Source organism: Sarcophilus harrisii, chromosome 5 (genome assembly GCF_902635505.1).
Source record: "Sarcophilus harrisii chromosome 5, mSarHar1.11, whole genome shotgun sequence".
In the NCBI taxonomy this organism is placed as follows: Eukaryota; Metazoa; Chordata; class Mammalia; order Dasyuromorphia; family Dasyuridae; genus Sarcophilus; species Sarcophilus harrisii.
Window position 1 is genome coordinate 99,835,642 of NC_045430.1, and position 13,215 is coordinate 99,848,856.

The 13,215-nt window shown below is 34.8% G+C and overlaps 1 protein-coding gene across 2 annotated transcripts in view; it reads left to right on the plus strand.

The window, feature by feature from the left end:
- The window catches only part of FGD4 (FYVE, RhoGEF and PH domain containing 4), a 264,375-nt gene that overhangs the window by 109,608 nt on the left and 141,552 nt on the right, over positions 1 to 13,215 (plus strand). The gene's annotated exons all lie outside the window — the stretch shown is intronic.

Consider the following 13,215-nt stretch of genomic DNA (forward strand, 5'->3'; position numbering starts at 1 on the left):
AATCAAGATTAAAGCTCCTTTCCATTATTTTTTCTGTTTCATTACATTTAGTTTATAAATTAGTAGAGACAATTAAAGCTTTGTGATGCTTTCTGAGGGGTACTCATTTCTGTTGGTAAAGCACAATACTGAGTGCACTGGCAATTTAAAACTAAAAAGTAAATGAGATCTTTGATCTGAGAGATTTCCTTCCTTATCTTTTTAAATTTGATCTGGTTTTTTAAGATGAGGATTGCTCCCCCTGCTTTTTTTTTTTGTTGTTGTTGTTGTTTTTTTTGTTTTAAACTTCAGCTGAAATTTAAGAGATCCTGCTCTAGCTCCTTATCTTTATTCTGTTTGTGTCTCACTGCTTCAAGTGTATTTCTTATAGGATTTTGGTTTTTGATCCACTTTGCTATCTGCTTCTGTTTTATTTTATGGGACGGTTCCATTCACATTCAAAGTTACAATTACTATCTCTGTGTTTTCTACCATCCTATTTTTCTTCTTGTTTGTTCTCTCTCCTTTCACTGTTTACTTTCACATCTGTATTTTGCTTCTGTCTTTCCCACCTCCCCTTGACCTGAGAGATCCCAAACTTCCTCCTTACCTCTTAATTTGGGAGTATGTGAATATGGATTAAGTGGTTTATAATAAAGAAAAAGAATGTTAAAGGGCCCATGGAATTTAAACAGTAGCAAGTTTCTACTGTTTTTATAATAGCTGAAATAAACGATTTTATTTCATTAGTTTCATGTGGTTTCTATGAGTGTTGTAAACCTTGAGGAATACTTACACTAAACACAATAGCTTAAACTGTAAATTATCATCACAGCTAGAATTTTCTCCTTTGTGTCACTCAATAGGAGATCAACCATGATAGTGGCAAGAATTGGTTATTGAGAACAGTGAGATACAGTTAATCTTTTTGTCACTCTGTGAAATGGAGAAAAAAATCCAGGCTATTTTCACTATCTTTCAAAGTCCTTAAAAACTCATTCATAGTACAGAAGTAGAATAGAAATGTTTGTTGCTGAAAAACTGGCTACTATATCCTAATATCTTTTACCAAAGGGTTATGTTTATGATTATGTTTGGAGAGCATCCAAAGTTTTTTCTGAAAAACTGTTTATGATTCAGGAGTGTGGGGACTAGATTGAAATTTCTTTTCCAGTCCTTGATGCTGTGTTTAGATTAAATCTGCATGAATAATATCACTGCTTTCTGGCTGGATTCATTGCTTCAATAGTCTATTCTCTTGATTCTTTACTGCTCATAAAAGGGCAGATATCTATTTGATTATTTATTAACTATACCCTAAAAATAAAAATTCCTAATTAAACCCATAACTAGATTAGTTTAGAGTTTAAAAGAAGAGTTTAAATTTTTTTTCACTTTTTAAAAAACATTTTAATGCATATTTATGAATCATGTTGGGAGAGAAAAATCAGAAAAGGGAAAAACCACAAAATGCGGGGGGGGGGGGGAAGTGAACATAACGTGTATTGATTTACATTTAATCTTCAAAAATCCTTTTTTTTTGGGGGGGGGGGGGGGTAGTTAGTTTAAGTGACTTGCTCAGGGTCATACAGATAGGAAGTTTTAGGTATCTGAGACTGGATTTGAACTTAGGTCCTCCTGACTCCAGGCAGAGCCAATAGTCTTTTTTTCTGTGCTATCTAATTGCACTAAGAAGATGTTTTAAATGATAATTTTTGTGTGGGAGGCAAAAAACTAAGATTCTTTTTATGACTAATTGTATAATGGATTACTTTAGATTCTGTTCTGTGAAAATGTAATGTATTCCAAAAAAAACTTTTAATGAATGAAACATTCTGCCAGGAGCTTAACTTGGGTAGAACTTCTAGGAGGTAGAAGCTCACTAGGACAACATGAAATTTCTGTGTTTCTGAAAGACTGACTACTGTTGGACAAGATGACAAAGAATGGGTAGAAATGGTATATCTGCTGAAGGAAAATATATGCCTCAGGATGAAGTCATCTTCCCTAAGAATAGGGCCTGAATTAAAGAAGAGCTCACCTGTGATACAGTTATTGGCAAGGAAAATTGGGGAAAGGATGTATGTGTACTTCTAGACAGTACTGTCAGGGTCCTGTAAATTTTAGTCCTCCAGGACTTTGCCCTATCCTCCCTGTACTAGTTATGGTTCTGTGTTAAATCTTTTATAAGATAAATAACATTTATTAAATGCCAGATATTCTGAAAAGAATTGGTTATACAATTATAAATTCCTGAAGGAATTTTCATTCTACTGGGGACAATACGTACTTAATGTATACAAGATGGGTCTGTAATATAAAGTAGCCACTTTATATTACATTTATATTATTATATTTTATTTATATTATTATAGTATATATTATTATTATATTTATAGTATTTCATTTATAGTATTGTAAAGTTGGGAAAGGTCTTTTGAAGGTAGTAGCACTTGAAGGAACCTAGGGGAAAGGACTCTAGATGCAAAGGGTAGTCTGTAAAAGACTGGAGATGGATGGGCAGTTACATATAAGCATCTTGGAATAAGGGCTGAAGTGTGAAGTGGCAACAACTAAGCAAGAGTCCTACATATTCTGAAGTCTGTAGGGGAAAGAATTACTCTATTCACACAGGTTCACATGTCTATTTAGATTCCTGTCCATCTCAAGTGTCATCTTTCATTGAAGAACTAATATCCAAAGGTGTGGGACCTCCTCAGCCAAAAAAAAAAAAAGGAAAAAAAAAAGAAATTCTTGGGAATTGGGTATAGGAAGGGAATTTAATTCAATTTCATTCATTTCAAGGGAAATTCCCTTTTATCCAAAATCTCACAATACCAATAGGCTTCTGAACTTCTGTCCATTGCAAAAACTAGACAGATAGTTTTAATATCAAGTCTAAGTTGATCCAGCTTCCCTTAAAGGTAAGATTTCTCTGTAGCTGCTTGAGGAATCTACTTGTGATGTAGAACTATAGAGGGACTCAGCACAATGGCTATACTTTCTATGGGGATGATTGGGAAATTTTGGTCTTTTCAATATATATTTTTTTTCCTTCTCTTTATCTTCTCAAGCCAATGGCAGGGCAGGAGAAGGTGACTTGGGGGAGGGATCATCCAGGTATGACTTAGTGTTGATGTTTGAGTCTTCTAGAAAAGCATGTTGTGTTCAGTAAGTCCTAAGTGGTCAAATTATAATTGCCATAGAAAAAATTATTTTGTTTTTCTGACCCCACTTTGAAGGATTTGATTTTGTTTTTCTTTTTCTTTGAAGACATAGATCTGTTATTGGTATAGCTGGATCAAAGGGTATGTACAGTTTGAGAAATTTCCGAGGATAATACCAAATTGCTTTCCAGAACGACTGGGCCAATTCATAACTCCACTACCAATACATTAGTGTGCCTATTTTCCCACAGATTTGCCAACATTATTATTTTCCTCTTTCATTATCTTTGCCAATATAATAGGTATGAAGTTGAACTTCAGAAATGTTCTAATTTTCATTTTTCTAATTATTCATGATTTAGAGCATTTCTGTGTCATTTTTGGTAGCTTGGATTTCTTCCTTTGAAATCTAGTTGATAATATTGTTTTTCTGACCACCATGTGAATGCTTGCCTTGTGGGAGTTCTCATTTAGAGAGCACAACTCTGGTCATATTGCTGGAATGCCAAATATTTGCTTACCTAAAAGATTATTTTATGGAGACAATACGATGACACTCTCAAGGTTTTTCTTTAAAACTTTGAAATTGATTGAGTGACATGGGAAACAACTAAGCAAGAACTGCTGAGCACGGTGTACCCATATCAAGAGGGTACTTTGTTCTGTAAGCAAAGCAGAGTTGCAGGAGCTCAAGAGAAACACAAGATGTTCAAAGTTAGAGAATTCACCCCAAATGTTCACATGGATTATTTGTGCCCAAGTTCTGGTAGTCTTCCAAACTCATATTGTTCTGAAGAGCTATACACAGTGTAATTTCACGCTAACCTACTAATGTCAAGAACAAAGGATAACAATCAACTATTATATATATCTCCACAAGGAGATCTTTAGCTCTAGTTATCTCTAATCCATCAATGGAATAAAATGGAGGGAGAGTTAAGCCATTAATTTAAGCCATTTTCTTAAATTCCAGATCTGATTATACCATACTTCCATTCAATAAACACCTGTCTTCTTGTTGCTTCTAGGATCAAATATAAAATGCTCCATTTGGTATTCAAAGCCCTTCATCACTCAATACCCTCCTGCTTTTCCAGTTTTCTTGCACTTTTCTCCCTACATATACTCCTAGATCTAATGACAGTGACCTCTTGCATGTTCCACAAAGAAGATACTCCATCTCTTGACTCCCTCAATTTTCTCTTGACTTGCTCTCATGCCTGGAATGCTTTCCTTCTTCATCTCTGTCTACTAGCTTCTGTGGTTTCCTTGAAGTTCTAGCTAAAATCCCACTTGGTACAGGAAACCTTTCCCAATCCCTCTTAATTCTTATCCTGTATTGTGTCTTTGTGTTGTATTTGGTTTTGTTTGTTTGTTTGTTTGTATGTATGTGGTCTCCCTTATTAGCTTCTTGTGGGCAAGGAATGTTTTGTGTCTTTTTCTCAGCACTTAGTACAGTACCTGGCTGTAATGTCCTGGCCAGCTCTGGTGGGCCTCGGGATCAGCCTGAGGCTTTGGGCTTACTGGGGAAGTGAAATGAAGAAGGCAGAAGAATCTAAGATGGAGTCTGAACCTCTGGAGTCTGGAGCCTGAAGTCTTCTCTGTGGCTGAAATTGCTGTGGCAGAGAGAACCCTCTCTTTCTGGGACTCCTTTAAATACCCCAACTACATTATGACACCATACTAGGCATGTGCAGCTGTGGAACATCACATCACCACATTACCCTAAGCATATGCCAACTAGATTGACCACATCATTACATCAAGTGTGTGCTTAGAGAACCATCATCTCACACAGAGTACTACAAGCATGCTTCTGTCTTAGATTCAAGTACACCCTCTTTCAGAGTTCCAACCTGCTTCACCTGGCATACAATAAATGTTTATTGATTAATTACCTGCTTCTTTTAGTTTTTGTTACATTAGATCTGTTTCTGCAAAGCTTTTTTTCATTTTACATAATCAAAATAATTCTTTCTTTCATGATATAGTAATGAACTTTTCTCTAAGTAAGCAGTGAGAAAAGTAAAGCATGAAAGAAGCAGAAGATATTTTGCACAGCAGGTAAAGCAAGCAGGAGTGAGAAAAGGGAGGGAGGACAAATTAAAGATTTGCTTGAGTAATAGGTAGACCCATCTTCTACTTCTTTAGCTTCATCAAATGAGGGCATAACATTATGCAAAAATAATAAATGAGATTTGAAGGATATTTGAATTATAGTCATTAGTATATACTGATAAATGTTAGACTAAACTGATAAACTTTAAAATATTATTATATTAGAACTTGAACATTTGTTGGCATTTAATCTTTCTAAATGACTTAATGTGAGATTCTCAGAGGACAAGATGAATATAAGGCACATTCCTTTTTTTTTCTTTTTTTTTTTTTAAGAACAAGGTATTGAATCAACAAATGTCAGTATCATTTTCAAGCAAATAAGTGTAAAGATCACCACACTTAATTAAACTTAAAAAAAGAAAATCAACAACACTATTAGATCTGGGCTTTGGCTGCTCCTAAATAAATTTGACTTCTTCAAAGTTGTGAATGATCTTGTATCAACAATGACCTTGACTAATTTTCTTTTATTCCATGGAATAAAACAAAGTTAAAAAATATTATGAAATCTATTCCATGGGACCATGTTTAATGGCAAAACCAGAAACGTAGTGGATGTTGGTTTGCTACATATAAGGCATGCTATATATAATTCTGCAGGCCACATGCAAAATACTCAGCCTTTTTCTTTTTAATCTGAATTTATTCTATCCTTCAATCTTTATTAGTTTTTTAAATAATATTTTATTATTTTTTCTAATTTTATGTAAAAACTATTTTTAACTTGAGTTTCTAATTCCCTCTCTCTTCTCATCCCTTCTTGAGGTGCCTTAAGCAATTTGATATAGGTTATGTATGTGCAAACATACAAAACATTTACATATTAGTCATGTTTTGAAGAAAACACAAAGAATGAACATTATAAAGATAAAATGAAAAATAACATGCTTCAAACTGCATTCAGACTCCCATCAGGTCTTTCTTTGAAAAGAGATAGCATTTATCATCATTAATCCTTTGGAATTATATTGGATCATTCTATTGCTGAGAATAGCTTAGTCTTTCACAGCTCATCATTATACAGTATTATTTTTACTGTATACAATGTTCTTCTGACTTCATTTTGCATCAGCTCATAAAAGTCATTGGAGGTTTTAAAAAATTATCCTACTTGTCATTTTTTATAGCACAATAGTTATTATCAACTACAACTTGTTCAGGCATCATCAGGCTGATGAACATCCACTCAATTTGTAATTCTTTTCCACTACCAGACAAGTTGCTATAAATATTTCTGTCCAAATAGATCCTTTTTCCCTTTAAAAAAAATTTTCTTTGGGATACAAACTTAGTAGTAGTAGTGCTTCATCAAAGCATATGCATAGTTTTAAAGCCATTTGGACATGAGTGCTGCCCAGAATGATTGGATCAATTCACAACTCTACCAATAAAGCATTAGTGTCATAATTTTCTCACATCTTCTGTAACATTTATTATTTGTTTCTTTTGTCATGTTAGCCAATCTAATAGGTTGGATGATGCCTCAGAGTGTTTTCATTTGTATTTTTCTAATTAACAATGATTTAGAGCATTTTTTTAATATGATTATAGATTGCTTTGATTTTGTCATCTGAAGACTGTGTGCTTCATAGCCTTTGACTATGAATTGGACAATAACTTATTCTCTTTTTTTCCCCTAAGGCACTTGGGGCTAAGTGACTTGCCCAGGATCACACAGCTAGGAAGTGTTAATTATATGAGGCCAAATTTTAACTCAGATCCTTGTGTACTTTAGGGCCATTGCTCTATCCACTGTGCCATCTAGCTGCCCCAATAAGTTTTATTCTTAAAAGTTTGATTCCATTTTCTATATTTGAGAAATGAGGCCTTTAACTGAGGTACTTTCTATTAAAAAAATAATTCCTAGATTTCTGCTTTCCTTCTAATATTGGTTTCATGTTTGGACAAAACCTTCTAAATTTAATATAATCAAAATTTACACATTTTACATTTGATAATAATGTTTATCCCCTGTTTTGTTCCCTTCTCCATAGAATTGATAGGTAAACTATTCCATTCTCCCTTAACGTGTTTATGGAATTATCCTTTATATTAAAATCATTTACCCATTTTGATCTTATTTCAGAATTGTAAGAATTGTAAGGTTTTTTCCAAATGGCTTTCTAGTTTTCCCAGTAGGTTTTGTCAAATAGTGAGTTTTCAATCCCCAAACCTTGAGTCTTTGTGTTTATAAAATATTAGATTAGTATAAGTCATTTACTGTTGTGTATTGTATACCTATTCTATTCCATGAATCCACATCTCTGTTTTCATAGCCAGTACCATGTTGTTTTGATGATTAATGCTTTATGATATAGCTTGAGAACTTGTATGTCTAGACCATCTTCTTTCAGATCGTTTTCATTAATTCTCTTGATAATCTTAATCTTTTGTTCTTTCAAATAAATTTTGTTATTATTTTTTCTATCTTTATAAAATAATTTTGGGGGTTTGCATAGCATGACAATGAATAAGTAATTTAGATGGAATTGTCATTTTTATGTTGGCTCAGCCCACTCGAGCAATTGTGTGAAAAGTGTTTTGTTCCTGGAATCCTTACAAAGTGATGTCAGTTGCCTAATTTAACATGGTACTTAGCAAATTCTCTAACTCACTAATGTATTTAAGAACTCATTGGAGTTCACAAGTATGGGAGATTTACAAAGTTAACTTTGTAACTTTGTGAATTCACACCTCCCTTAATCCCTCCCTCGAAGGAGGAGTCAACCTTTTACACCCACCATAAATAGATCTTCAGTGAGCCAGTCAAGTTAGTTCAGCAGAAGCCAAGACAGATTCATTCCATCTTCCACCTTTGTGCTGGCTGGAGGCTTAAGGGAGCAGAGGCAAAGGACTAGCGGCAAGAGCTTGCCTTGGCCCGCGAGGCAGAGTGTGTGAACCCTGGAAGAAAAGAGATAAGGGCAAGAGAGAGGGGACGCGCAAAATGGAGGCAAGGCAAATCCATCTGATCAAGCCTCATTTTAATGGGTGCAATAGTACAGATATATATAGCAGTAGAAAAGAAAGCAGGGTTTGTTCAAATACAGTACAGGATTTGGGTCCTAGCCAAAGGGTTGGTATCCCGCCCAAGAGCTGCTATGATGCGATTAGGGGATGCCTAGATATCTGCCTATTCAAAGTTAGGATGTGATTAGGAGATTCCTATTCAGGAAATCTTTGGTATGATGTGCTTAGGAGATTCCTATTCGGGAAATCTTTGGTATAATGTGATTAGGAGATTCAACCTATTCAAGGTTGGCCTTATATGGCTGTAGATTAGTGCCGGCTCCCCACAAGAGCTCTTGGAACCAAGGAGAGAGAAGGCCTCCAGAAAACTAGCCGAGCCCCAAGTGAAGGAGATAAGATTTTGGAAGAGACAATAAAAGACTGTACTTTAACCCCTGGCTGCATTTGGGGTGATTATTGATCTGAACTGATACTAGGGCTACCTCCACAAGAAACCTGCTCCCAGAGAACCGTTATATTTTAAAGAAGAAGAACATCACATTTTGTAACTGTGTTCATATAGTTCCTGGGTTTGTCTTGTCATTTTTATCTCTTGCTGGTGGACTTATTTTTAGTAATATGAAAAAATACTAATCTTTTATGTGATTTTATTTTATATCTTGCAACTTTGCTGTAGTTAATCATTTCAACTAGTTTTTTAGTTGATTCTCTAGAATTCTCTCTCTATATATCTATTGGTTATTTCAGTCAAATATTCCTGACTCCAAGTCCAGTGCTTTGCCATTTATAAATATATATATTTGCATATACACAAGTATCTGTGTGTGTCTGTGTATATAGAGATAGGAACTGGACCTATGATTTTTCTGGTATTCTCAAAATTCTTCAAGATGAGAAATGAGAACACTTTTTACCAAAATAAGATTGAAACTTATTTACAACTTTAGTCTGGGAGTTTCCTGAGGACCTTGAGAGACTGACTTGCTCAGGGTCACATTGCCAGTTTATGTCATATGGGAAGAATTGAATATAGGTCTGTCTCTCAAACCAACTCATTTATCTCTCTCTCTCACACACACACGCACACACACATGCACACACACCCCTACACTTCTCTTTCTCCTCCTCTGTCTCTCCGTTTTCTGTCTGTCTATCTCTCTCCAGCTAGGTAGCATAGTGGATAATGTGCTGGATCAGGAAGACCTAATTTCATGTCTAGCTTTAGACATGGCCTACCAGTGTGACTTTGAGCAAGTCACTTAACCCGTTTTGCCTGTTTATTCATCTGTTAAATGAATTGGAGAAGGAAATAACAGACCACAATATCTTTGCCAAGAAAACCCTAAATGGGTTCATATTTTATATGAACCCATTTATATGAATATTTGCATTCATTTGTTTATATACATATGTTATGATTCTTTATGTTTGCTTGTTATTTATTTTTGCTTCCAGAAAAGTAAGAATACTAGTATTCTAAGTCAGTTTCTTCTCATGGAGAGAATTCCACACACATTAGTGTGTTGATCAGAATAGAATAGATGTTCATTTTAATCTTTTTGTTCCTAATTCAAATCAATAAACATACAGCGAATGCCTATGAACAAAAATGTACTATCTAGTGCAGTGGAAAGAGAATTTTGTTTAGAGTCAGAAACTTAGGTCTGAATTCTGGTTCTGTCACTTTGTGACACTGAGCAAATTTGCCAAATGACCATTGTGCCCTTCAATTTCCTTATATGGAAAAGGAAAAGATTGGATTAGATCCATGATGTCAAACAAGTAGAACCAGATCCCAGTTGTCATATTGTCTTAAATTAGTATAATCTATGCTGTTTGTTTATTTTGTTAATAATTTCCCAGTTATATTTTATTCTGCTTGTGGCTGGGAGTTTGATACTTCCTGATTAGATAAGGTCTTTTTCCAGGTTATAATTGTATAAAATGTGGTTGGAAATGTTGCTTCTGCATCAGAAACACCTATATTTCAACATACTTATAAACATCTACCTGACAAAGAACATGTAACTGTTTTGTTTTGTTTTTTTTTGCCAATAATTCACTTATGCCTTTATGAGCACTATGGCCAAATAAGGTATAAAGAAAGGAGAAGTGAATGACAATGAGAAAGATAATTAAGGTTACAGACTTATAGGGGAATTAGGCACTCTGGATAAGCTATAAGACAGTCATTGGGAATCTGGAGAGAGACTTGCATTTTGAGACAGGAAAAAAACATTATGTTTTAGTGCTTTAAGTATGTGCATTCTTGTAAAATTCTTCTTGCAAAATTATAAATAAAAATCTTTTCCTGACTTCATCACCAAATCTGCAAAGTTCTTGACATGGTATTTGTCTTTTATAGTATATTCTATGTTTCAAGGTTGTTATAAGAGGCAATAAGGTACAATAAAATAATTCTGATTTAGAGTTCAGAATATTGGTTCAAATCCTCCTGCTCTATTATTCCCAGTATAATGGTGGACATCTCTAAGCTTTAGTTTCTTTGACTGTAAAATGAAGGGGTCAGACTGGATGAGTCATTCCCAGATCACATGTGAATTATAAAATACTCTTCATTTTTCAAAACTGTTAGGATTCAAGGGTACCCCAAAAAGATTGGGGTTCCAGACCAGCATTGCAAAGTATCTGAAAAGAATTTGCAGGCTTGGACCCATCTCGAAGTCAAGGGGCAAAGATTATTATAATTGTAATGCCAATTAAAGCAGGCCAAGTTCCAAAAGAAGTTAGCAAAAAACCAAGGGCAGAAAGATAGATTTATTAAAGAGAGGGAGAGAAAAACCAGGTGCTTCATGTCACTGATATGCCAATTTTATGGCTTAGAGGTGGAATTGAGGAGTTATCTGGTTCTGACTTTGTGTGCTGGTACAGTACCCATAATTCTCTGGGAACCTTCCAGAGGTGTTTTTAGCCTGGACATATCACTAGGTTAAGACACCCATCTTTGTTTTGTGCCTTTGTCAACTTTGAGCATCTATATTGTTGATCAATAGTCTAGAAATCCTATTATCACTGACTAACAAGCCATTAACTGACAGCCAGCAAAATTTGTGACCAGTAGTACTGGTCACATAGAGTAAGCTGGGCTAGGATGCCCTAGGGGAAGGAATACATCATTTCCAACTTCATCACTCCCAAGGCCAGGAGCCTCAGAGTTATTGCTACATCTTCCCTAGAATCAAAAATTATGGTCACAGTTCTTGATAGCCACCAGTGGATCAAAAAATGTGCATTATGAAGCAGTGATATTCCTCAGAAACCAAATGTTTAAAAAAAATTTTTAGGATGAGAAGTGACTCTTTTAGACAACATGTGCAAAACTCATCAGACAGTGGCACATTTCTAAGAAATATGCTTTTGGGAAGTTGTATTCTAAAATATATTAGTAGGATCCTAGCTTTGGACTCAGAATAATAGAATTGAATAGAGAATTCTGTTATCCTGTCTTTTTTTTTTTTTTTTTTTTGGCCATCTCTGGTTGGAGAAATTGAGTAAAGAATTACTACTGAATGCCAATTCTTTTTTTTTTTTTTTAATAGCTTTTTATTTACAAGATATATGCCTGGGTAATTTTTCAGCATTGACAATTGCAAAACCTTTTGTTCCAACTTTTCCCCTCCTTCCCCCCACCCCTTCCCCCAGATGGCAGGTTGACCAATACATATTAAATATGTTAAAGTATAACTTAAATACAATATATGTATACATGTCCAAAGAATTGACACTTGGCCACAAGAAAAAAAAAAAGAATTACTACTGAATATGTTACAAGAGGAGAAAAAAAAAATCTTTTCTACCTTGAAATATGTTCATTATTATATTTCTAGTGGGAAAAACATTAAAATGATACAAATTCTAGTCTTTAAATTTTTAAGTGATATATTTTCCTATCTTATAAGAGTTGAATATTTTCTTCAATCTAAAACATTTGCTATCTGCCTGAACCTTACAACTTCTAGGCCTTTCTTTTATGCCCTTTGGTGAAATTTTTTAAAATATATATTAGCAGCTTATGAGTTGTAGCTGTCTCTCTCTCTGTCTTTTTTTTTTTTTTTTTTTAACATTTGATCCACAAAGATTTATTGTAATTATAATATTAATCGAAGCATTGAAGAGGGCTAATTCCAAGGGAATCTAGCAAAGAGCCAATAGTAACTGAGCTAATTACAGGGGGATTTTACAATGATTCAGAATTAAGGAGATAACTTTATGGGAAAGAGAAACAAAGTTTAGGCTGATATGCTAATACGGCTTCAACTGAGGTAATTTCCACCTTTGACCAGCTTTGTTTGTGATACTCCCAAGGCCAAGATAGGGCTTCTCAGGAATTACAACTTCCTCACACCACACTAGGATGTTGTGGTACCCAAGATGGGCAGTGGAGGGCAAAATTAAATGCATTTCAAATGGGAGGGAGTTTTATGGGATGCACATACTGGAGAAGCTGCTATCTAGTAAAAACCGCAGACTTAGTGTCCAAATGCAGCAACAGGGAAATAGGTTTGAATTTGTTTCCATTTTGGAATTCCTTGGGATCTATAACAGGTGCCTCTTCATTTGACTTTCTTTTTAAAAACTGTTTTCAGTAGTCCTTTTTAAATTGGTTTTGATCACCCTCAGGCAATTTGTAGCTCCTGGATTTAGCATGAGCAGCTGCTGCATCTAATACCTTTCATCTCTTACTCCTCATCTCTCTCAGACCTGCTATTTAGAATATTTGGGTCTTACCACTTAACTTAAAACAGAAGTTTATTTTCTATAGTGAGGAAAGGGGTTTTAAAGTAAGGAGGGGAACTAGACACATTTGCACACTACCTTGTCTTAGTGGGATCAAATCTCCATACTTCTAACAATGTCTACACTGAGCTGTAGCCCTAACAATGAGGAGTAACAGCAACAATGAGATGTTTGATTCATAGCCGGGTTTCATGAATGGAACATGGATATAGCGGGTGCTTAT